This window comes from Phocoena phocoena, chromosome 11, assembly GCF_963924675.1.
Source record: "Phocoena phocoena chromosome 11, mPhoPho1.1, whole genome shotgun sequence".
Taxonomy (NCBI): Eukaryota; Metazoa; Chordata; class Mammalia; order Artiodactyla; family Phocoenidae; genus Phocoena; species Phocoena phocoena.
In genome coordinates this window covers 89,484,649-89,511,136 of record NC_089229.1, presented here as the reverse complement: position 1 = coordinate 89,511,136, position 26,488 = coordinate 89,484,649, and the positions used below count along the sequence as shown (strand labels likewise).

Genomic DNA, 26,488 nt, shown 5'->3' with positions numbered 1-26,488 from the left:
TCTTTAAAAGCTAAGGTGGTCATAAAGTACAGGGCACAAAGGTTCCGCTTGATCACACTGCTGTAATTTCAGGGCTTGAATGCCAGCTCTTGATCACATCTCTTCCAGACCATGAATGTTGAAGAAGCTACCATATCTTTTTGCTGTTATAGACTCTTCTGTGCTTTCACCAAGGAGGCTGGTTCTCCCCTAATCATGCAACTTAAAAACTTTGAAGCCTAGGGACCGGGGTTTCTCGTATGGAAATTTGATGTATAGCCTTGCAAGATCCTGTATACTGCTCCAGATTACATAGAACAATGGTGGAAACTCAGGTTAGCTACTGTGAAGTCTCCCCAGGAAAAGCTGTTCCAGGAGACCAGTGTGTGAGGTCTGGATATTCACCTTCAGTTGAGCATGTAAACCAGAACAGGTTTTTCAATAAAAGAAATCAGATTTTTTTTTTTACAAAAAAGCAATAAACCCAGATAATTTTATAGTTGAATTCTACCAAATATTCAAGGAACAAATAATTTCAGTCTTTCATATACTCTTCCAGAGAAAAGGAGGAGAGACTTTCCAATTAACTTTTATCAGATTAGCATATTTTGATATCAAAACTAGATAAAAACAATACAGTCAATGATGGCCTATCTCGCTGAAGCACAGAGATGCAACGGGTAATTATAGATATGATGAAGGGGCTAAAGAGGAGACAGGAAGAAAAGAGTAAGTGTATTAACATCATCTTAATATAGCCGAGACACCACTGGAGTCATACCATCTATAATTGCTGGAACAAGTACTAGAGGTTTAAATATATTATTTACAGTTACAATGGGAATGATGGAAGCATTTAACTAATAATTTTTAAATTGCCTGGAGAATGGGCTAAAGAGAAATGAAAGAATGTGACTTACATTCCCACCTTCAGTACCAGGAAGTTGAAAATATATTTAATGAATGAATTAAGAAATGAGAAATCGAACAATGTATTTAACAATACCACAGTAACCAACAGAATTTAAAAGAATGAGGGGAGTGGCTCTAAGAGAGTATGAAGTTGAACATCTCCTGTAATGTGAGCTTTAACCAAAATCTTTTTACAATTATTTATATGTTTTGCTTTTAATTGCTATGTTGGTGGTTCAAGCCCAGTTAGGGGCATAGTTATTTTGAAAGACAACATACTGCAGCAGAAAAAGGAGATCTGACTTACGGTCTTTCTTTCAAAACCAACCAGATGTTTAGTATTTGACATATCACCTGATCCCAATTACCTTATGTGCAAAATGGAACTGAAAATACATCACAGCTTGTTGACTGGGAGCTGGAAGTAAATGATCACAGTACTTAATAATCCTAAGTACTGTAATTAATTGTTTTAAGTTAGCCCACAAGCAGATGGCTGAGACATAGAAGGACGTTATGGTAGAATGAGAACAGATCTGGTAGACAAGACCTGTATTCTTGTTCTAATTCTACTGCTAGTTTCTTTGGCGATTCTCAGTAGTCACTTGTCCTTTCCAGGTCTCGTTTTGCCTTTCATTGTCCATTTTTCTCTCTTCAGTAATGAGGAGGTAGGAGAACATGCCCCTTATCTCCTGTTAGTTGGAAGAGGCATTGCTTCTAAACTGGAAAATTTAAGTATTTTACAGTTTGCTTTTCAGATGCAACTGTAGGTTGGGCTACTTCCATCACAAATCATATCACCAAATTAAACATTTCTTGTAGATGGAATTATATGTAGTCATATTCTGCCTAATGAATGTGTCCCTTTGGTCCTTGCACACCTGTATTTTGTACAGATTCTTTCATGAGATAAATGATCAGTAACTTTTTCTTCTTGACAATGACCTTTTTCTGGTCTTTAATATTTTGAAAGCCACAGTGTTTCAATAGTCATTTTCCATAAGGCACTCATTAGTTTATGAGGCCAAGTTTGAGTTTAGAATATCAAGGTAGTACCACCTATCCTTTATCTATATCAATGGAATTTTGTGTTGTTTGATTGGTCTAATTCTCTCATTCTTATTATTTAAAGTATGTAGTATACAAATTACATTTGATAATATGTATTAAAAGTATAAATACCAATGTTGCTGTGATTTTAAATGTCATCCTTCAGTGCTCCTATGAAAAAATTCAACGATCGGTAGGATGCTGGATTCATATTAGATTTCTCACCTAATATTTATAGTATTTGCTTTCTTTTTTAAATTAAAAAATTATTTATTTTTAATTGAAGTATAGTTGATTTACAATGTGTTAATTTCTGCTGTACAGCAAAGTGATTCTGTTTTATGTATATACCTATATATATTCTTTTTTATATTCTATAATATTTGGTTTCTTATTAGGCAAATAAATAGGTAATCAATTTTTAAAAACTTGCTCCTGAGTAGTCATTCTGTGAGTGTCTGACATTACTTAGGGTAGCATTAATGTCACCATGTTTTCCTGCATCTGGGGAGTACTGTCACAGTGCTTGATTATTTCACCTAACAGGCTCTTGGAAGGGTGGACCCTGATGTGGCAGCTTGTAGCTATACATTAGTATGGGTTGTGTTAGAGCCAATTGCTGTCTGACCTCTCCTCCCAGTAGAGGCAGTGTAGTGCCATCTGTACATCTTTTAGTCACATTAAATCATGTCATTTAAAGAGCCTCTGAATGCGAACGAATTTACCTTATGCTTAGGAGAGAAATCAGTCGAACTGTTGAGCTACAAGTCTGTGTCCATCTGCATCGCCAATTTTCATATTGTTTGAATTCTTTCTTCTCTGGACCGGTAATAACACCGTCAGAGACTGTTTAAAATTTGCTACTGTCATAATTAGAACATTACTAAAGATTAAAAAATTGCCATTAAGGTAATTTAAACTCTATATTTACATGTAGGTCCCAGGGCTAGGGTCAAGACTGTCTTTCCAAACTAGATATGGACGTTTGCAGACATCCTGCCAAGGAGCTGCCGTGCCAAAGCATACTCACACGAAGGGCTGAGGCATTTTATGGACACAAATCCCTCTAAAAGAAAGAGGATTCTATGCTATCCTCTTTCTTTTAGAGTGATTTGTGTAGTGAGGTGGACGGACCTAGAGTCTGTCATACAGAGTGAAGTAAGTCAGAAAGAGAAAAACAAGTACCGTATGCTAACACATATATATGGAATCTAAGGGAAAAAAAAAAAAAAGGTCATGAAGAACCTAGGGTTAAGACGGGAATAAAGACACAGACCTACTAGAGAATGGACTTGAGGATATGGGGAGGGGGAAGGGTAAGCTGTGACAAAGTGAGAGAGGGGCACGGACATAAATACACTACCAAACATAAAATAGATAGCTAGTGGGAAGCAGCCGCATAGCACAGGGAGATCAGCTAGGTGGTTTGTCACCACCTAGAGGGGTGGGATAGGGAGGGTGGGAGGGAGGGAGACGCAAGAGGGAAGAGATATAGGGATATATGTATATGTATAGCTGATTCACTTTGTTATAAAGCAGAAACTAACACACCATTGTAAACACACCATTGTAAAGCATCCAATAAAGATGTTAAAAATAAATAAAAATAAATAAATAAATAAATAGGATTGAAATGACCAAGCCTATTGAAGGAACTTCTTCTGGACACATGGCCACGCACATGGCCTAGACCTGCACAATCACAACTCACCCTAGGCTCAGTCATTTTTCCCCCCCAGAAATAGGCCTGTGAATAAGGTAAGACCAAACAGAGCCTTCCCCAGAACTTTCCTTACAGAGAATTGGGTAAGACTGTCTCTTTGCGATGAATTTGCTCATCTTGTATACCATGATTATGGGTGTGCCAGAGACCCCTCAATGCTTACACAGAGTGAATCTGACTAATAATTGGAGAGTTAGAGCTCTCATTACAGTATTTAAGTTCCTCCCTTTGGGCCACCCAGACCTGAAGCAGCAGTAGGACTCCTGGACCACTGGACTTAAAAATCACATGAGCTTTTTTTGTTTTTTATTTACTTGTTCAAGTCAGTGATCCCTGGAGCAGCAGCATTAACTTCATCTGAGAACTTGTTAGAAATGCTCATTTCTGAATCAGAACATTGGGGGGTAGGCCCAAAGGTTAACAGGCCCTCCAGGTAACTCTGATAGAGTAAAGGTTGGGAAACTGGTTTAAAATGTGTTTTTAACTTCATTTTTTTTTAAATTGAAGCATAGTTGACTTACAATATTGTGTTGGTTTAAATTATTTTGAATTTAGCTTCTGGCCATCTTCAGTTGGTGAAGTCCTGATATAGCAATGACAAATAAGAAATTTTATGAAACGGATTAGGAGAATTTTGGTTTAAAAACTCTTCTCACTTGGCCATGGCAGAGACCAAAGTTTTGAATAGGGATATTGTCAGGAAATTCCTAGAACCTCTTGTCTCAGGTTAGCTTTGTACCCACTTAGCCTCAAATAGTCACAGGCCATTTGAAGACAAACATTGAAGAATCTGTTCCATCTCGAACTTCAGATCATGAGAATTTTCAAACTCTGGGGGATGCAGACAGGAGTCGTCTCTGAAACTTTATGTCAGCTTGAGCACATTCTATTTAAGCTAAAAGAACTGCTTAATTTTAGCTTCAATATCTAGGTTTAGAAGGGAACCTTTATAGATTGTCTCAAGGGGGGATTTAGTTCCTCGATCTAAATATCTCTGCCTTTGATCCAAATCATTCCAATTCACTTTAACATAAGAGGGTGCCTGTTGTTTTCAACTGGCTTAGTGCTGGATACTGTGTCATCAATATAAAAATATAGTCAGAAATCTCTTGTGAGTTAATGGTATCATAGCAGTATGCTCTCTGATTAACAATAAAGAATATAAAAATGCATGCTTTTAAGAAATATTGTATTACTCACCAAAAAAGAAGCTTGTCCTTTACATGCTTATGAATGCAGAATATGTCATGTGGAAAGCACAGGATTTCCTTTATTGTTATTTTTTAATATTAGATGTCTCTACAATGCATGTTGATGGTCTGGCAGATTCAATTTTCATGATACCTTCTTTTGAGAGGATATCTGATTTGAAGCATAATATCTACAAAAATAATATCTCACTGTGCACTTTGTATTTAAACAAGTTTAAACAAGATAACAGCAATTACTTACTAATTTTAAGAGCTGGACTATGAAAACAGAAAGAGGCTAATCTATAACATTCTTTGCAAGGAAATGGACAAAATTGCAAAAATATTTAATTAATGTTTAATTGTAATTAGAGGTTATATTATATGATATCACCTTTACAGGTTATGGATCTATCATCTCTACCACTCAGAGACCTTACGGGGAGGTGGCTTTGATGGCTATTAATATAAGCCAGTTTCCCGTTAGAAGCATTTACTAGTATATTACATAGAGTCTCCTTTTCTAGACATCCAAGTATGTTCTAAAATTCCATTGGCACATGTCAATATTTTAAAGAAACCTGTGTCTGGAATTTACAGTGTAGTTGAAAATTATCGTCAAACAGAAGCCAGATTGCCTTTGGTCCTTATTTACTGGCTTCTAATTCACTAAAATAGAATTCATTTGTTCCATAGGCAAGTCATAACAATTCTTACTTTTTCTATATTTATATGACCTTTTTGACCAGGGAAACAAAACAACAACAAACAAGCATTAACTTTGAGATAAAACAAACATTTGTTAAAATTCTGGTTGTACCAAATACTTACTAGCTGTATGGTGTTGGGAAATATACTTTTCTAAGGCTTTGTTTCCTTAATGTAAAAAATGATGACCACTCTTTCTCAGGTAGATTGCTTATCTCTGCTTTGCTCAGTTCTTCTTCTAGGGTTTTACCTTGTTCCTTCATCTGGAACACATTCCTCTGCTGCCTCATTTTGTCTAAGTTGCTACTGGTATTTTTTTTTTAAACAAGAAGAATTTAAAAGTTTTATTTATTTGTTTTTACAACATGGATTTTATTTTTTTTAATTTTTATTGGAATATTGTTGATTTACAATGTTGTGTTAATTTCGTCTGCAAAGCAAAGTGAATCAGTTATACATATACATATATCCACTCTTTTTTAGATTCTTTTCCCATATAGGTCATTACAGAGTATTGAGAACAGTTCCCTGTACTATACAGTAGGTCCTTATTAGTTATCTATAGAAGTGTGAATATGTCAATCCCAATGTCCCAATTTATGTCCCTCCCTTCCCCCTCAGTAACCATAAGTTTGTTTTCTACATCTGTGACTCTATTTCTGTTTTGTAAATAAGTTCATTTGTACCATTTTTTTAGAGTCCATGTATAAGTGATATTTGTCTCTCTGTCTGACTTACTTCACTCAGTATGACAATCTCTAGGTCCGTCCATGTTGCTGCAAATAGCATTAGTTCATTCTTCGCTACTGGTATTTTTATGTATGTAGTAGGTTAGTTACATGTCTCGAACTTGGAGAAGTGCCCTCTGTGTCCCTGCAGTGCACTTCCCTCTCATCACCCAAGCTATACATTCCAGAGATTTCCCCTAGGAGGGCTGCGTGAGTCCTTCTGTTGTGGCAGGCTAACTATGTGGGCAGTCTGGTAGGCTGATTGGCCCCTGGTCTGGTTGGTTGCCAGGTGACTTCATATTTGTCAGAATGGCTATCATCAAAAAGGGCTTCCCTGGTGGCGCAGTGGTTGGGAGTCCGCCTGCCGACAGAGGGGACACAGGTTCGTGCCCCGGTCCGGGAAGATCCCACATGCCACGGAGCAGCTGGGCCCATGAGCCATGGCCACTGAGCCTGCACGTCCAGAGCCTGTGCTCCACAGCGGGAGAGGCCGCCAACAGTGAGAGGCCAGCGTACAGCAAACAAAACAAAACAAAACAAAAACTATGTTGAATAAAAGTAGTGAGAGTCATCATCCTTGTCTTGTCCCCGATCTTAGAGGAAATGCTTTCAGCTTTTCACTGTTAAGTATGATGTTAGCTGTGGGTTTGTCATATATGACCTTTATTATGTTGAGGTATGTTCCCTCTATGCCCACTTTCTGGAGAGTTTTTATCATAAATGATGTTGAATTTTGTCAAAAGCACTTTTTCTGTATCTATTGAGATGATCATATAGTTTTTATTCGTTAAAATAACAACATCAACAACAACACTGATAAAACCTCAGAGATCTCTGATCTTGGACCTAATTTATGGCTACAAGGCTAAATGCACCAAGAAGGTTGCAATTGTCCGTAAATATAGGACCTGTTATGGTGTCTCCCTCAGGAAAATGGTGAAGAAAATTGAAATGAGCCAGCACACCAAGTACGCTTGCTCCTTCTGTCACAAAACCAAGAGGGAGAGCTAGCTGTGGGTGTTTGGCACTGTGGTTCCTGCATGAAAATGGTAGCCGGTGGTACTGACCCTACAATACCACTTCTGCAGTCACAGAAAAGTCCATCATCAGAAGACAGAAGGAATGGAAAGATCAGAAGCTCCACCATGGGAAACACTGCTAGCCTGTAATAAATGGATTCATTTATGTAACCCCCCCAATAAATATCCTCAGAGATTTCTAAAGTTTAGTGACTGCTAAAAAAGAAAGAAATAGATTATAGAAAGGAACTAACCTGGGAGCTGTTATCTAAGAATAACCTTTGTTTTCTTAGAAGAAAAAAAAATCCATCTTATGCCAGGAAGGAAAAGGTGAGATCCAAGGAATCTGCATTCCTTGAAAGATTTCTGAGTGATTCTGAATTAAATGGTTGGCACTTTAGAAAGTTGCTCTAAAGGGCTAGTCTTGAAATCAGAGCCCATCATTCACAGGCTTTTTCCTTTCTGCCCCAAAATAGGAAACAGAAGCTGATAGTCACCAAGAGAAACAGAAAACTCATAGAGCAAATAATAGTTCTTTTTGAACCAGCAAAGTGAGGCAGTGTTAACAAGCATCAAAAAACAAAAACTAAGACCAAACCCAGGAAAGCAACAGCAACAAGTGGAAAAGAAACAAAAAGCAAGTAATAAGGACACTTTAAAGGTATGGTCTGAAATCAAGAGAGAAGGATGGAATTAAGACCACAGCACCTTCACACTGTATATATGGTAAAGTGAAAAGGAAAAGCAAAGTTTGGAAATGATGTTTGGTATCAAAGGTTGGTAACAAATTCAGAAAGTAGTTAGAAAATGTTTGATTGGATGATGAAATAAAACATGAAATGAGATTAAAATAAATTGAAATGTATTAATACAAGTAATTGAAAAGCCAGTTTTATCCAGTAACTGGTAAGCCAGGTAGCTCATACACAAACAGAAAAAGAAACAAGCCAAAATCTCTACAGTCTAGAAACCGAACTGCCCATCTCTATTTCAGATAGTGTGTTACACTGTTTATGAACATTAAAGCAGCACTTTTAGAATCTGAAACCAATGTTTGACTTAAAAAGGAGACTCAGGTGATGAAAATAAGGACGTGGATTGTATTAAGATCTAAAGGGTCATCAGAAAAAAAGTTCAGAGTTGCAGTGAAAATACATCTAAAAATATTTTAAAATATTCTCTTAAAATTTATAGTTAGTGAGAGCCTTTGGGTATGATACTTTGCAAAAAGTAATTCAGTTACTTCTTAATGGGATTTTTTTGGAACTTTCAGTTTTTGATATATTGTCTCTCCCATTTAAGTGTTTTCTTCAAATTCGGTACAGTAACAACAGCATTTTCATGTGTTTTTATTATGCTAATGAAAAACTTACTTATTTAACTTGGCGTCTAAATACCTAAGAATGATTTACTTTGAATCTTTAGTCTCCATTTAATCAAGCAGGATGAAGTGAGGGGTATTGGTTGCCATATCTTTTCCCTATAAAAGAATATTTAATCTTGAAGGCGACACTTATCTTGCTCTGGAGATAACAATGAGGGAATCAGATCCAGAACATTCTACCAGGACTGGGTGAAGGGCTTCCATTGCACTTGTGGGTGTTCTGTCCCCATTTGTTTCTCTATTTTTTTTGTCGAAGTATGGCTCCTGTTCTCACTTCAATCTGATGCAGGAGAAAAAAAAAAGTTTCTCTGGCTTTGCCGTCCACCTGCCTCCCATTTCAGTGGTGCATTAGCTGTATCTGCACAGAGCAGAAACAGGGAACCCCGTTAGAGTCGGTGTCTCAGCCCCAATCCTGAAACTGATGACGGCTTTTTTTTTTCCCCCCTACACTATTTGATTCACATTCTTACAAAGTTAAAGGCAAGCTTGCTTCAGTTTTATCTTGTTTTCGTTTTCTCCACCTCCGTTTCTCAGGTCCGGATGTACTGAAGATTATGCGTGGAGATCTGACACCCATCTTTCCTCGGTTATGGAATCCCAGCAGATTAAACTATGAACACAATAGCGCTACATTCTTTTTAAGGCTACTGGAGAAACACTCCCTCCCCCCCTTCCCCGCCCTCTTAGTTCAGTTGTACGAGTGTTTGAAATAAATCAGTCAAGTTTAAAAGTTTTTTTTTTGTTTAATAATAAAGGTATGAATAGATGTAAAAAGGGTTTGATCGTCATTTTGGATCTTTACAAAGGAGATCCTGAAAATCTCAAGGAGGCTAGAATTCTAGGGGATAATTTCAGAAGTGAGTTTGGACTTTATTCTTAAATAATTCATAATTTAAAAAAAATACCGTTGCTGGAAAAGTTGTTTCCAAATCGAGTTCACTCTCCTTCTGTCTTAAAACTACACTTGCAGCTTAATCCTGTAGCAGTGCTTTTGTTTCAAAACAAAATTCAAAGTTGTGCCATTAAAATAATGTGCTGAAAATTAAGCAAAACGTAACCACTATAGTTGGAAAATATAAAATATTTGGTTGAGATGACTCAGAGGCAACAATAAACTAGAAAAGAAGAGGTTTTTCATGGTAACAAGCGCTGTTCTCAGCCTTACTGTATATGCGAAGATTAATTTTTCCTTCCTTTTTTCCTTCTCTGCCTCATCTTCCTCTTTCTCCCCCTCTTGCTATTATTGTAATGATCAAACCCGGAGTCCCTGAAGCAGAGAATATCTTTATTTTGCTCTCCATTTTGTTGCCCTAGAATGTAAGTTAGACTTCTTGAAGAAGTTTGTTTGTTGCCCACCTACCTTAGTAAACGCACGATGAGTATTTGTTGAAAGAATGAATGATTGAATGGATGAATCAATTAGATGTCATACCCCCTGATAACAGCTCATGGTCTTCCAACCAATATACATTCTCTTTTATTTTTTCCCTTAGATTATAATTAAAAGTTGATGTCATAATCAGCTTCAGCTTTTGTGCATATAAAGGTTCTCTGATTTTGAAAGCCACCGACCAAAACCATTCTTGGGCTTTTTGATAGAACAAGAGACATGTCTATGTAATAATGATAAAACTAGAGAGAATAGCCACAGCAGTTATTTGGAATTAGATGAGGAACCCCTAATTTTTGCTTGAATGAGGTTTTATTTTTCAGTTTATGTGGCTGCTTTGTAGAAACAGCCAAAACCAAAATGCTTTTCCTTACATACCTCCAGAAAAGGAGATCCTGCGACTGTCTTATTTGGAAATGTTTCTTTGTCAAATGTCCTCCTTCCATAGAACTTAAATTCCCTGAAAATATAGCCTATGCTCTGGTGCAATGCCAGGAAAAAGACATTACAGCTGAATAACCATATATCTTTAATGCTCAAATTGACTCACTCATCAAGATTAATCTAACTTTTTTTCATGATACTTATTTACCACTCTGAAAAGTATGCTTATAACTCCTTCTGGCCTTCCTCCCTGAGCTTGGTAAATCATCCTAATTTTAAAAGATTGAGGAAAATTTGGGTTAATGATTCTATATCCATGTTGTAAATTTTTTCTCCTTTAACTCCATAGTGCCTAACTTCTTGCTGACTTCATCAGTTTAACGACACATTTCAACCAATTTCAATGTTTTAAATTTGAATTTATTAAAAAAATTTAACTTGCCTTACACTTAAGGTTTCTTCCATATTACAAGGTCTCATTTCAAAACGGAAAAACACCCTCTTTGTATGCCAGTCATCCCTGCCCTTTGACGGTAGTGTTTTTTCCTCTAGATTTCTAAAGTTGTTATTGCAGAGATTTGAGGCAAAATTAGTTCAGAGTAGTTGTTGCCAGAGCAGAGACCTATCTGCTTTGAAGGCCTTTGTCCAGAACAATGCTTACACATAGTAGGCACTCAAAAAGTATATGTGACGGTGAAAACTACCACTAACTATTCATATGGCTATTATAAGAACAAAGTTTATATGGAGAAAAATCAGCATATCTATTTATCTTCTTTTTTTTTCTTTTAAATAAAAGCATAGTTAAAATAGATCACAAATATACAGAAATCCATTATATATTTTCTTTTAACCTGAACCTCACTGTGACATGTAAATTGACTTGTTTATGTTAATAGCAGCCATTTAGGAGTAAATTCCCAAAGTACTGCATGATAATTAGATTGGGCATAATTCACACACTGTATGTTATTTTGAAAATGGGCTCCTTCAAAAAGGTATCAGCTAGAGTAGAGTGTGTGCCTCCAAACTGTCTCTAAAAGGATTCTCATTACATAAAACCACACACACAGTGTGAAAAAGATAATGTCGGCACTTAATGCAGAAAAATAATGCAACATGTTCCTTTTTGGTTCATTTACTACCATATGCTACTTGAGTAATGAAAACATATTTGGTATAGAGACAGACGTGGATATACTTGAAAATCCTAGGCCATAATGAAGCCTTATATTTGTTATTTTGGAAATGACTACTAAGTGTTCAATTATGAAACATCTCCAGATTATTAGAAAATTTCATTTGATCTGTCCCCTATAAGGACTAGAGGAGGACTTTTAGTTTTCTTTTTTCATTACCCAGTTCCTGTGTAATGAAAATTCTTCCAAATTTGGAAATGCCTAATAACTATGCAGTTCTGATAGTACTAAATTAATTAATATTTAAACATTTTATCTCCATAAGAGAATGCTATTAAAGAATTACGGGTTGCCAAAATACTCATATTTATCATTACTTTTTATGATATCAAACAGAACTTTGAATTAAATATTAATTTAAATTATTCTAAAATGTATCAAAAATTCTATTAATTATCTAAATTATTCTAGGTTGTGGAAGAATCTGGAGTACAAATAATAAACTTTATCAATATTTAAACAGAAACGAATTAAATAACTTATTTAATATTACCGAGAAGCAATGTCTACAGCTCCAATCTGAACAAATAAAAACCATGTTTTGCTGTTTATTTTATGTGATTGCAGGAGACAAACTGCTTCCAAGATATGGAAATAATTAGAAACACACAGGCAAATGATAGCAAATATTTTATGAATATGGCTTTTTAACTTTTCTGGTAGGTTATAAAAAGATTTTATGCCAGGACAAAAAAATTATGATCTACTTTTTTTTTTATGTAGACTCATTCCATTAAGCTAGTAAGCTTTTCAGGTATTTAGGGTGACTTGAGACCAAACTATGAATCTACAAGTTTTAATTCAGTTGAAAATTTTGAAATTATCTGTCCAAAAACTTAGTGAATACGCACAATTGTGTGGGATTATACCTTTTGCTTAAAGTAACCTCAAAGATGTTTTTCTATGGTGGAGTTTTAACCCGCAAATTTTTATAGCTACCATTTATTGAGATAATATCTTCCTATTTTCTGTAGTGTTTGTATAAATTAAAATGTAATGAAAAATAGGTACTTGCATGTAGCCCCTAAAGCCTCATACAACTAAAAACAGTCGTTGATAAATTACAAAGGGAAAAATAAAACAATTCACAGTGGTACTTCGCTAATGCTGAATTTTAAGTAAATATAAAAAAACAATGAGGTCAAACAAAGTGTTTTACTAAATGGTTAGAAAACTAACTGAGGCCTTTGAAATATAAATAACACCCTCTTCTCTTGATTATCCCTCTCCCACATATATTATACTAGGTACTGTCTGAATCAGAAAGAATCTAGGGCAGAAACAATGTGAATAAGGGAACAGGAATTCTGTACTTTAAGTTCCAGGTATCAGGAGCATGTCTTGCCTGTTGCAATCTTAGTCCTAGATTATAGAACACTTCCTATGGGACAGCCAGAGGAAGATGGAATTTCTTAAGCCACTGGTGCTAGCTCTAGGATCTTGAAGTACAGCAGTACGGCATTAATGAGCAGACATAGGCACAAGTCAAATAGAATCTTGGTGGATGGAGGCTCCAGGTTGAGGTTGGCATGGATGGTGCCAAGTAAAAATGAAGAAGAAAATGGAAGGAGAAGTTAAATAAGTGTTTTTACCCTTTAGGTTTTATCTTCTCTTTTCCCTTTTCTTTTCTTCTTTCCTTATCGCTCTCTAAAATAGTTTGGGTTGGACAGGAATGTCAATGTGATTGGTTTCCAGGGAAGGAAAAGAGGAAAGAACAGTTGGCCAAATGGTATTTTTCCTACTTTTCTCCTCATTCTTAGCTTTGCTTCATAGATGTTCTGTTCCCATCTCCCAGCCCACCTCCCTATTTCCAATCTTTGTTCTCTTTCCCCAAGCTTAGGGTGGAAGGGGTCTGAAGTAGTAATCCATAGAAGACAATCATTCCGCCATCTTTCTTTTCCTTCAACTCTCCTGGCTTTTAGAATGAGAAGTAAAGAACATGTAAAATTTCTTTTCAACACTTGTATCTCCTTTCTACCAATGGCTTCATAATTGTCCATCCTGTCAGCCTAAACACTACTGCTATACTGTGCTGGGATTTGGGGCCTTGAATGTACAAAGTACCTTCTGGAAGAGAAAATTCTGGTCCTACTCAGAGCTGTACTGTTAAGTAACCTCCTCACTTTTTGTGTAACCCAAATAAATATTGCAGCCCCAAGAAGTCCAGTCTAAATATTGCACGATACTCAAAGAAACACACTCTAGCAAACGATGGGAGTGAAAAGGAATCCAGATCTTTACTTTCAGTTCTCAAACATCGTGAAAGGAAGTCTTGTTTAAAAATCGAGGGACTTCCCTGGTGGTCCAGTGGTTAAGACTCCGTGCTTCCATTGCAGGGGACACGGGTTCCATCCCTGGTCCGAGAACTAAGATCCCGCATGATGCATGGCATGGCCAAATAAATAAATAAAATACACAGTTCCACTCTTTAAATCCACTTTCCACTGTTCCTCTTGTTCTACCACTTTCTCACTTGCTGCTTTGGTACCTCTTTCTCTCTACCTCCAGACTTTCAATTCCCATCATAAATTGCCTATGGTGACAGCCTTTTTCTTTTTCTACTTTTTTTTTTCCTTCAAATTTATCCTATGCTCTCTCCAGTAAATTTCTATCCTTTCTCTTTCTTTTTCCCTACCCTTCAATCTCTTATCTGGTTCTCCTCTCCAACAATTCCCGCAATGTGGCTGATAAGGCTAGGGTGGAGATGAGGGCATGGGGCCTGGGGTCGGGAGAAGTAAGGAATTTAAAGATGCTCTGAATACTCACACATTCATAACTTTTGCCCTTATTATAACATCTTTAATTACCTTATTCCTCTGGTATCTCCTTTTCAATTTCCAACATATTCAAGTCTCTTATCATCCTGAATAATTCCCCCAAATTTCCTTAAAATCCAATCTTTCACCCTAATCCTCAGACTCAGACAACCTATAAAAATAGCTCACTCATGCTGCCCTCACTTTCTAATCTTCCTTTTTTTTTTTTTTTTTTAAATCCCACTGAAGCCTAGCTTCCAGACCTGCTTAGATTACCAGTCACCAAATTTAATGGCCTTGTTTCAGGCCTTAATCTACTTGACTCCTCTGAAGGTTTAGCATTCTTTTCTGAAACTTTCCTGTTTCTGTCTCCCCAAAATATTTTGTGTTTATTTCTCCAATTACTTCTTCTTAGCCCTCTTCGCTTCTCTTCTTACCATACACACATTCCAGAGTAAAATTTCAACCATTTTCTGGATGAGTTCCAAATCTTTAACTCCAGCCAACCTTTGCTAGAGAGTTACCAGAGGCCCCTTAGAGTCTAATGAAAGACATCAGCACCAGGAAGAAGAAGAAAAAAGACAACTAGGCAACAAGTATATTACATTTTATATTTGTTTTCTCAGGCTTTACAAACTCCCTGAAATTCACCCATAGACAGTCTGCCAATCTGCTCCGGAGTGATAGACTCAACTGCTTATTAACATCTATAGCTACATCTTCTTTAGGTTCCATAAGTTTGGTCCTTCAGGTAATCAGTGTTTCCTTGGACTCCTTTCTTCATCAAAGCTATATCAAGTTCCTCCCAATTTCACTTTCGATTAAGGGCATCACTGCTATCCAATGGATCACAAGCAGGATTCACAACGTCCTTCTTTCCCTCCCAAGATACACCAATAAGGCACCAAGTCCTGATAATTCCTTGGAAACATTTCCTTTGTATCTACTATATTTGTCATTTCATCCTTCGTATTCTGGAATATTACCTTGTCCTCCAACATTTCGTTCTAGATTTCCTTCACCATAATTCATCTACACATTGTCAGCAGAGTCGTCTTTCTAAAACGCGGATCTAATTCCATGCTTTTGATGGCACCTTATTGTCTTGAGCAGGGGTCACAGAATCAAAGGCCCATAGGAGTCAGACAAGGAATATAAATCGGTGAAGCAATCGGGTCAGAAAATAGCTGAGAGGCATCGTGCCTGTGGAGACAGATGCCACTTAGTTCTTGCCATTTGAACATAATTGGCTCTAAGTATTTAAAGTGTGATTTAGGAAAAACCATCAAGCACCATGAGGGGTCTAATGCCTTATCCTCCTACATTTTAGCCTGCTGGTGGAACACAAGAGGCATAAAAGACATTATTACTTAAGGTCATAGCAACAGCCAGTGTCAGCATGTCTCCTGGTTCCTGAAGTCCAGTTCCCAAAAGGTTACATGAAGAGGGTCATGAGAACCTGCATACGTAGTGGGTTGTGTTACAGGAGAGAAACCCTGGGCTTTGGAACCTGAGCATTTTATAATGGGCAGTACACTTGTCTGCCCTCTACTCTAGAAGAGGACACTACCTCTAGCTTCCACCTCTGTTCACTATACGAACATCCTTGCAAAGATAGTATGGAACAACAAAGGCCATCAGTGCTTCTGCTTGTGTGATGTGCAGAGACGTGAGAGACCCATGAAGAATTATCTGTCAACAACAACAACAAAGATGTGTTTTTGCAGCAGATCTGATCTGTGGGATTTGTGTCTGTGACCTATGGTATAGAGCCAAGGTCATCAAATGACAGCCTGCAGGCTGGTCATTTATTTTTGTAAATAAAATTGTATTGGAACACAGCCGTATCCATTCATTTACTTGTTGCCTATGGCTGTTTTTGTGCGATCAAGGCCAAGCTGAACAGTTGTAACAGAGACCAATCTTGAAATATTTACTCTCTGACCCTTTAAGAAAAAAGACTACTTTTTTATTATTGTCCAATAGTATAGAGGATAAAATATTAGCATGTGATCTAAACTGCTTTAATCAAACACTTGAATCAACAATTCATTCATTCATTCACTAAACAAATATATTTTGTAGAGTTACTATTATCAGACATGGTATAAGATGTTGATGCCCCTGAAACCAAAAACGTGGCCCTTATTTTGTAGAGACTCCAGACCTAATGAAGGACACAGTCAACAGCATAGTGAAAATGATATAACATGGACTTCCCTATGGCAGCTGTAACCACGTGGATTTATGGGAGTCCATAGGAGGGGCACTGATACGGGCCAGGAGAGTCAGAGAAACTTCCTAAAGGAGAGAGTCCTCAAAGATAAGGAGGCTTCCCTAGATGCAGAAAGAAGTAAGGGCAGTCCAGATACAGGAAGCAGAATGTACAAAAGCTTGGAGATTTGAAAAAGACGATACCACTGGGCCGATGTGCTTGGTAGAGAGAAAATGTCAGGTGCAAGGAAAAGCAGCGGGGGTTAGGGAGGAAGGGTTTGGGTAAGTGAGTGGGGCCAGTCTGTGAAAGGCTTTGACTGCCTTGTGGAGGAGCTTTTCCGGAAACCATGAGAGCCTTTGAAGTAGAATTATATGGCGTTGTTTGAGGTTAGTGAAATTGCAGGTAGAAAGTCCAGTTAGGATACTGTGGCATTGGCTCAGACAGAAAATAACCAGCACCAGAATAAAGCAGCAGGGGGAGGAGTGAGCAGTAGGAAAGGAGAAGAGGGGACAGGATTAGATGTTTACATTTCCCCATGCACCCTGTGCTCCAGCCACATCAAATTATTTACCTTTCCTTGATTTCAACTTGCTTTTGTGCGTGTGTGTGTGTGTGTGTGTGTGTCTGTGTGTGTGTGTGTGTGTGTCTGTGTGTTTGGGGGAGAGGGAGCTCCTTACATACTTGGAGTCTCCACAGGACGATAAGCAACCTAAAGGCAGACATCTTACCTTGATCATCATTATATTCTTAAAGTACCACAAAGTTCTTAGTATTCAATGGTTGCTCAGTACATACTTGGTGAATGAGTGAATGGATGCAATTTTACCTTCTTTCCTCCTCATTCATAAAAACTCAGCTCAAAAAGGAACTTCTCCTTATGAAGCTAAATTCCCCTTTATCTCTTGCTACTTTCATCAGAGTATAGTACTGCTAGAGTAGGTTGCATTATTACATTAAATCCGAGGGAATAGTGATGGAGAATTTTAGAACTCACAAGGGAAGTTCTATGCTTTTTCCTATCCTTAGTGCCTGACACAGTGCCTAACGCATACTACATAGCCATTGCCTAATTAATGTTCATAAAATGAACATGTATGTAGACTTTAAAGGATTGATCTCTGATGAATCCATCATCTTTCTAAACAATTCGGACTGACTATTCATCATTCTATTTGGTAATCCGATCCCTGATTTGGCTTTCAACTTTGATATATCTTTAGCCTGACAACAGTCTAACTGTTGGGCTGTATAGAGCTCATCAGAGCCCCACTATTTCTGTTCCTGATCAAATGAGTACGAGTTTAACACAGTGTACATTTCAGACAAATTGGATGGCGTCATGAAGGCTAAGAACCGTAACAACAAAGAATGAAAGCAGTTGCTTGTTTGTGTTATAATTGTATAGGCACCGTCTTAGCTCGCATCCGCAAAATTAGAGTGATAGTAAGTTTTTCCCGAGTATGAAGTATGAACGGTAGGTGGTTAGGGGTATTTTGGACTTACAGTATCTTTTGCCAGCAGTGGTTTGAAGAGTCTTGTTGCTGCTGCTCTGTGCTTTTATCCCCTCTCAGAGCACTCCATTTGCCCCATTAACCATAGGACTTGAATTAATATGAATTATTGAAGCTATTTTTTGTTGTCTGCTTTTTGAAAACCATTTGGCTAAACATCATTGCTCCTTTCACAGGAAATGTCAATTAACCCTTTAGGATGATTGTATAAAATAACACAATATTTCCAGTTTTTTAAATTGCCTTAAGACAGAGTTAATAATGACATATAGATTAATTATTATGGCCCTTCTTCTCACTTCCATGGGGAATAAAGAAGTGCTATGAATATACAAGCAATGGAATTCTTACGTGGTTACCATATATATATATTTTTACCTTGCTCTATTTTCTTTCTTCTCTCATTTACACATCCCTCCTCCTATGACCATTCTTATCATGTCACCATCAATCTTGGATTTTATGCTTCTGAACATTAAAAATAAAGCAGGGCATAGTCTTAGACATTCAGCCGCAAGAAAGTTTGTCTCATAGCGGAGCTTTAGTCATTCACAATTGACTGGCTAGAGAACCCCATTAGGTATTGTTTGATTTAGATGTATAAACTGGCTGGACCCTAATTGACAACCATTGTCAAGATCTGTACATCCAGAGCGAGTAAACCAGACAGACAGTGGACCTTACGTACTGATTCTTAAATATACATCCATCCATGCCCGAGTGTGCTCCCATTACACAATCTGTTTTCAGTACCGCTTTATCTTCTCCAGTCAATTTTGTTGACTGTGTCTCTCATGCCTGAAGTAAACTTTACAGGAGCAAAGATGAAAGTCACTGCTCTAGGTTGTATATCTTCTCTCCAGAGTTCTCAACTTGGAAACACTTAGGTAGGGATGATTCATAGCTTTGTGTTCTAACCTGATCACAAAGGAGACAGTATAAAGAAATGAATCTTGACTCCATAATACCTGTTATCTGTCTAAACTTCTGAACAAGTTAAAATACTTCTCTCGAGACAATTTCTTCAATTGTAGGAAGTAAAGTTCTATGAAGATTAAATGGGATACTCTATGTAAAGAGCTTAGAAGAGTGTGGGCACATAATATGTCCTCAATAAATGTTAGTTATTATTTTCTCACATGAACCTCAAGGAAACTTGGGGACTGCTGGTTCTTGCAGACTTCCAGAGCAGTCAGCACCCTCTGCCAACTTGCAGTGGGCTTCTCTCAGTCTTCCAGAATTTTCTGCTTTAGTCTGCAGGTATGACAAGGGATTTGATCATATTTAAATATTGAAGGGAGGAAGGAGGGAAAGAAAGAAAAAAAAAACCAACGGGAGAGAGAAGAAGGAAGGGAAGAAAGAAGGGAAGAAGGAAGGAAAGAAGGAAGGAAGGAAGGAAGGGAGGGAGGGAGGGAGGAAGGGAGGGAGATACTTTTTCCTCACAACCTTTAACAGGCTATTGTCAAGAAAGTTTCACCAAATAGTGATTAGCAAACTGTTTTTAGATTTTTGCAAAAATAGTTACAGATGAAACAGAAAGTATGATTTAACACATTGCAATATTGTGTCATGTTTATCTTTACTCAGTTGGTTCAACGGTTGGTATTGCTGCCCATCACCTTATCAACATGCAAAGCTTAGTTTTCCATTTCCAATATGTACTTTAAAAACATATATTAAACATTTCCCTACATATAGCATAGAATTTTTCGTATAATATCGATATTTTAATAATACTTTTGCTTAACCCTGAAACTCTAGTTTTTCCATAACACTGTAAAATCATTTACTATCTTATTATGTGAAACCTATGAAAATTATACCAAAGCAGAAGATAAAACTAAGACTTAGGTATTTCTTCCTGGTTCTAAAAATGAAGTCTTTAGTCAAGAAAAGTTAAGTATGTATATTTACCCATGATATAATTTAGAAAGGAGAAGCAAAAACAATTGTTGGGACTTTTTAAAACTCTCATGATGGTTTACTATGATATTCATAAGCTTTTTTGGGGGGCTGGAGAAAGCTACAATGAGAAAAACCATAGTATGTACTATGAGGCTAAAGGAGACTATTTGGTCTTAGCTTTGGACAAATAAAATACTAAAATCCCATCTACAAAAGAGACACCTGGTTGTATTTTACAAATGTCATGTCTGTATAGCAGCTCATAAATATGTCTACATTTAACATTGATATGATATTAGAATTACTTCCAATTTTATTTTAATATAATAGTGTTTATTTATTTTTGCTTGTTGACAGTTTGCTTTATTTATTTATTTATTTATGGCTGTGTTGGGTCTTCATTTCTGTGCGAGGGCTTTCTCTAGTTGTGGCAAGTTAAAATAGGCAATGAGAAGACACTTTTCTATTCCTCCTGTTGGTCATTGATACAATTAACCGCCAGCAGCAAAGTTAGATTATTCTGTGGCCTTGAATTTGAGTCCAGCTAACTGGCCCCTATGGGGCTAATGCCCATGACTTTGCCTTTTTGTACTATACTTAATAGTACAGAAACATAGATTTTGTTTGGCTCCTAAAGGGTTTGAGCATTCTCTATCTAGTCTTCTTTTAGATACCTATTCTGATTCTTTTCTTTTCTCTCAGTTTTCAAGGAACAAAACTTGGCAGTAATTGGTAAGTGCTGATTTGATAAACTTTAAAAAAATCATATAGGCAATTTTTTCCCCTCTCTAGTAACAAAGCATCAGAAATACTTGAGAGAAAAAAAGGAAATGTCCTAGCATTCCTAGAGGATGTGGTTATTTATGCTCCCTTTAGGCTAAGAAATGAGATGCTATTTCTTCTTCCTTGTTCTTAAAAAAGAGAGAATGAAAAGAATAGATCAGGAGAAGCTTCCAGTTTTTCAGTCTTGTTAATGTGCCCTTCCCACCACTACAGAACCCTCACATTTCTCCTCTGTCCTCCTTTTCTCTCACTAGCAACAGTTTCCTGGGGACTGACACACTAATAGTGAAAATAGGGTCACATTTGGAGACAGTTATGTGATATATGTTAATATCCACTCTGGATTAGCTGGGATCACCAATTTCATTCCTCTTGTTATCTACACCCTATGAACTGCAGTCTCCGGGGCAAAACATATTTAATCTGTAGTGACACATTGCCCAGGAGCCATTCAGTATTTATGTCATTCTGAATTTTTATTTAGAAACAATTAAAGCTACTTGGATTTCAAGAATTGTCTTGGTTTCAGGTCAAAGTTTATTTTTAGTAAAAGAATAATCTACTTTATCAGCATACTGTTAAAATAATGACTGCGGGGCTTCCCTGGCGGCGCAGTGGTTGAGAATCTGCCTGCTAATGCAGGGGACACGGGTTCGAGCCCTGGTCTGGGAGGATCCCACATGCTGCAGAACAACTACTGCACAACCACTGAGCCTGCGTGTCTGGAGCCTGTGCTCCACAACAAGAGAGGCCGCGATAGTGAGAGGCCCGTGCACCACAATGAAGAGTGGCCCCTGCTTGCCACAACTAGAGAAAGCCCTCGCACAGAAACTAAGACCCAACACTGCAAAAATAAATAAATAAATTAATAAACTCCTACCCCCAACATCTAAAAAAAAAATAATAATAATTTAAAAAAATAATGACTGTATCTATAAATTGCTAGTTCTCCTTTTTTCTCTGACTACTTTGATCCTCTGCATCTGCAAAGTTTGCATGGACGTGCACACCAAGAACATACATGGTGAAGGATGTGGACGTGGGTGATGGGGGGGTTTGCAATAAATCTGTACTTGGTAGCAATAAGAAATTCCAATAAGCATTGTTTTCAGAGGATAATATCATTTCTGGAGAACAATAGGTCTATTTAGTAAAAATATCCATCAATTGAATTTTTAACATTTTAGATCCCAACGTGCTGCTGAGTTGGAAAAGACAGCAATGTTGTCATTTAGTACTAATGGTGTTTTTCCCATTGAATTTTTTTTTTCCATTGAATATTTGATTCACTGTAATACCTCTGAGCAGTGAAACAATGTCAAAGCACCTTTAAACTGCAAAATGTTGATTATTTCAAATTATTTTCCAATCTTTTACAATGATTCCTTTTCATCTCTGAAAATAAATACTTGTTTATATATTTTCATTGACGCCTGAAAATATGAAATCTTTGTATGACATCACAAGGCAAAACACAAAGTCCACTCAAGTCTGATCCTTTGATATGGACAGAGGTAGACAGAAGCCATGTCCAGCACCACTGGACTTCCTCAAAAAGCTAATCTATTACATAAATAAACTAACCATTTCCAGTGAGGGCAATGTGCATACAGCACGGAGATGGACTCCCTCTCTTACATTTTAGCTAGGCTCTTTTCATGGAAAGAATAGAAATTCATCTGAGTTATTTATGTATTGCCACATTAAAATGATATAGTTGGAAATAAGGAAAGAGTAATTTCATGAGAATCCAGGCATAGCCATTCAGTTATATGACCTGACAGCCAGGACCCAGAGAGAAACAGAGTTTAGTAACCAGATGTATCCATGACCATCTCCAGCATCCCCAGAGCAAGTGTTTGTGACTCATCTACTCTTCCTCCCAGGGAGCAATGATTAGGAGTCTGCATATTTGCTTCTCTCTGTGTCATTATCAAATAGGTCATTCTTTCGTGTATATATATATAAATATATGTACTTAAGTCCTCTGCCTACTGATAGTATCTACTTCTGCATCTTACTCATAGTTATTCACCATACTCATCTCCCTCATAACTTCAGCTTTTCATGAACTCTAGGAACTCTCTCATTACTTATTTTTAGTTTTAGCCCTCACTGCTCAGTTTGGTTCTCTCTGTACTTCCTATTACAAATCCTAAAAAGAAGAATTTTAGGGCTTCCCTGGTGGCGCAGTGGTTGAGAGTCCGCCTGCCGATGCAGGGGACATGGGTTTGTGCCCTGGTCTGGGAGGATCCCACATGCCGTGGAGCAGCTGGGCCCATGAGCCATGGCCACTGAGCCTGCATGTCCGGAGCCTGTGCTCTGCAACGGGAGAGGCCACACAGTGAAAGGCCTGCGTACCACAAAAAAAAAAAAAAAAAAAAGAAGAAGAATTTTAGGGACTTCCCTGGTGGCACAGTGGTTAAGAATCTGCCTGCCAATGCTGGGGACAATGGTTCGATCTCTGGTCCAGGAAGATCCCACATGCCGTGGAGCAACTAAGCCTGTGAGCCACAACTACTGAGCCCGCGTGCTGCAACTACTGAAGCCTGCTTGCCTAGAGCCCATGCTCTGCAACTAGAGAAAGCCCGTGCGCAGCAACAAAGACCAACAAGTCAAAAAAAAAAAAAAGAATTTTAATTGCTCATTTTTTAAAATGTCAGTCCTTATCATTAGTTCCTAACCCACATGGCCAGCACTGACTCAATCAGTTCTGGCTTATGGGGTCTGCATTGCACTGGCTCTTCAGCCCGGGCTGTGGGCTGGAGCATTTCACATAAAAGAGTCTGAAATATCTAGATCATCTTGTCTCAAACTATTGTCCTTTTAACCCACCATGTTCCCTGAATTAGTCTTTCCATTAGGCAAAAGTGTTATCTAAGAGAAATAACATATCAAGTTATTATCAGCCATAAACCCCCAACTCAAATAAATCGATGATACAGGCACCTGGCAAGGCCCTGAGAAAACAGGTAACATTGGAACATTGTTAAGATTTTATGGAAAAGGTATTCAACTAGGTATCAGGAGACCTGAGTGTTAGTTCTGTCTCTGCCATGAACTGAATCTCCAGTTGGGCAAGTTGTTTAACCTTTCAAGGACTTGGTTCTGCATCTGCAAATCTGGGGGAAGGGCTACACAATTCACAAGGTGGTCCCCAACCTGAAATTCTAGGAGTTCCCATCGTGAGGTTTGAGGTCAGAATAAATATGCAACATGATGAAGGCAGTAGCCCTCCCAGGAGGTTTCATGTGAAGAGATCCCAGTGAGGAAGAAGGCGTATCATGAATGGCTTCCTTGAGCTGATGTGTGCTTGCAGGCCTGGGTTGGGTCGAGGCCAAGCCTGTTGACTGTAATCAACACAATAAAATAGTTGAGGCAGGGCTGAGAGAGTCAAAGTCTGAAGGAACAGATTCCTAAGGGACTGAAAGTCAAGCTGTCAACCACTTCCAAAGATGCCATAACTTCTGTTAGCGAGCATACCTACTCTTTGGGAGTCAGGAATGTCTACACTCCTTTAATTGATTATTTGATTTATCTTTACATTCCCCTTGTTCCACTTTTTGGTGTCTATGGTGGGATGAACCCCCAAGAATCTAGATGTGAATGAAATTGGAATGACACTGAAAGATCAATATGTAACCTGAGAATAGACATGCAAAGTCATGGGAAAGAGGCAGAATGGCTCCCAGGCCAGCAAACTCCATGATCATCTGACTGAATATATCAGATCCAAAGAAAGACTACTTCCCTTTGAAGGCAGGTTGCTAATCACGAGCACATGGCCATGGGTGAGTGTCATAGGCAACTCTGGCTCTTGTGCTCATCTGAGCAGTACGCTGAGGAGAGAGAGTTTTAGTCAGTGGACTCGCACTATTCCAGATTCATTAGCAAAGTGGAGAGAAATGCCGGGGGTTGAAGCAAAAGGACTTTGAGTTTTTTGGACTCTCCACTAATTTATTAGAGATTGGTATATGGCCATTCTGGCTTTGTATCTAGATCCTTAAGTCCTTAATTAGGGTGCATTTAACCCTAAGAGATATATTTTCATTTGATGTGATAGAAAAAAAATCAAGTTTTGTCCTAGAAGCCTAAGGACCAGACACTGGGTGGTGATACATTGACCAAAGTGATGGATACTACACTGAGGTCTTCAACATAGAAGAATGTAAGTAAATTCCGATAGTCTTCCTATGGTGATTATCTAGCATTTATGTGCCCTCAGGTCATTCTCATACTTAAAATTTTTCAGCATTTCCACATTTTTACTTAGAGTAAAATCCAAACTCCTTACGTGCCCTACGAATTTCTACCTCATCTGCCTGCAATCTCGTCTTCTCTGACTCTTCCCTTCACTTGTATCACTCAAGCCACACAGCTCTTCTTTCTGTTCTGATAACACGTCAAGGTTGCCTCTGCCTGGGAGCCTTTAAACTTACTATTCTCTTTGCCTAGAATTTTTTTCTCTAACCTTTTTGTGGCTTGCTTCTGCTCATTATTCAGGCCTTAACTCAAATATAATGAGAAGGTTTCTGTGACACCCCTATCTGATATAGCCCCTTCTCTCTACTCCAGCTCATTTGTTTATGAAACATTTTATTTATGAAAGCTAATACTATCCAGAATGATTACATTTATTTCTTCTTCCTTTTTTAAAGTCTATTTCCCTCATAAAATATATATTCCACGAGAGCAGGATCTTTTCTGTCACGCTTGTTACTGTATCCTATACATATGTAACACTAATTTTAATGAAGATAACAGAAGTATACTTGTACAGGTATACTCTGGCCATTATCTAATTAGCATAAGTATCCCATCTCAAACTCACTGGTTTATCTCAGTCAGATGGTGACATTCCCATGGGATTCAAAAATAGTCCTGATTTTTAGGACAAAATCAATTTGTTTAGGTTGTGCTTCTCTCCAGAGCATTAATCCACAGCCAGTAGACGTTGAGCACTACAGAAGGTGTATTTCCTACCTGGAGGCCTGAGGCCATTGCACACATTTGATTTATTAGGAAATACATGAATCAAAATAGCTCTGCTGATAATGCCAGAACCAAGGCTAAACTGGGAAGTCTTTCATATGTTTTTAGTTGGATGGATAACTTGGATATGATATACAAAAAAGACTGGGAGTAAACTTTTCTAATTCTGACATCACTATGCATTTCAGGGGTTGAGAAGGCAGTGTGCCATAGTGGGAAGAGTTCAGACTCTGGAACAATAGGGCTGGGTTTGACTTCAGCTCTATCTGCTGTGTGCCCTTGGACAAATCCTTCCATTCTCCCTGAGTTCCAGTTTCCTCATCTGTAAAGTGAGATTAGTAATGTTTACATCCCAGAGATGCCTTTAGGGATGTAAATAATACATAAAGTGCCAGACACGTGATAGACACATGTTGGCCTGTAGCCACCATTGTTATAAAGCCTTCAAAGCCTTGCCTGGTATTGTGTTTTAATATTTGTTTTATTTATCTGGCTTCAGGTTATAGTGGTTGCTTCTAGGAACGTCAAGTTATGGTTGGTCATAAGAAGATGGGTATTGAGAGAAGAAAGGTAAAAAACTGCATCACAGTTGAGGAATATTTGAACTGGCAGTGGATCCAAGGTGGCAGTGGGACTATGGTAGCTGGCATTCATGTGTAT

General features: G+C 37.8%; 1 pseudogene; it reads left to right on the top strand.

The window, feature by feature from the left end:
* Positions 1 to 7,452, top strand: part of LOC136131444 (large ribosomal subunit protein eL43-like) — a 58,461-nt pseudogene extending 51,009 nt beyond the window's left edge.
* The last annotated feature ends 19,036 nt before the right edge of the window (positions 7,453 to 26,488 follow it).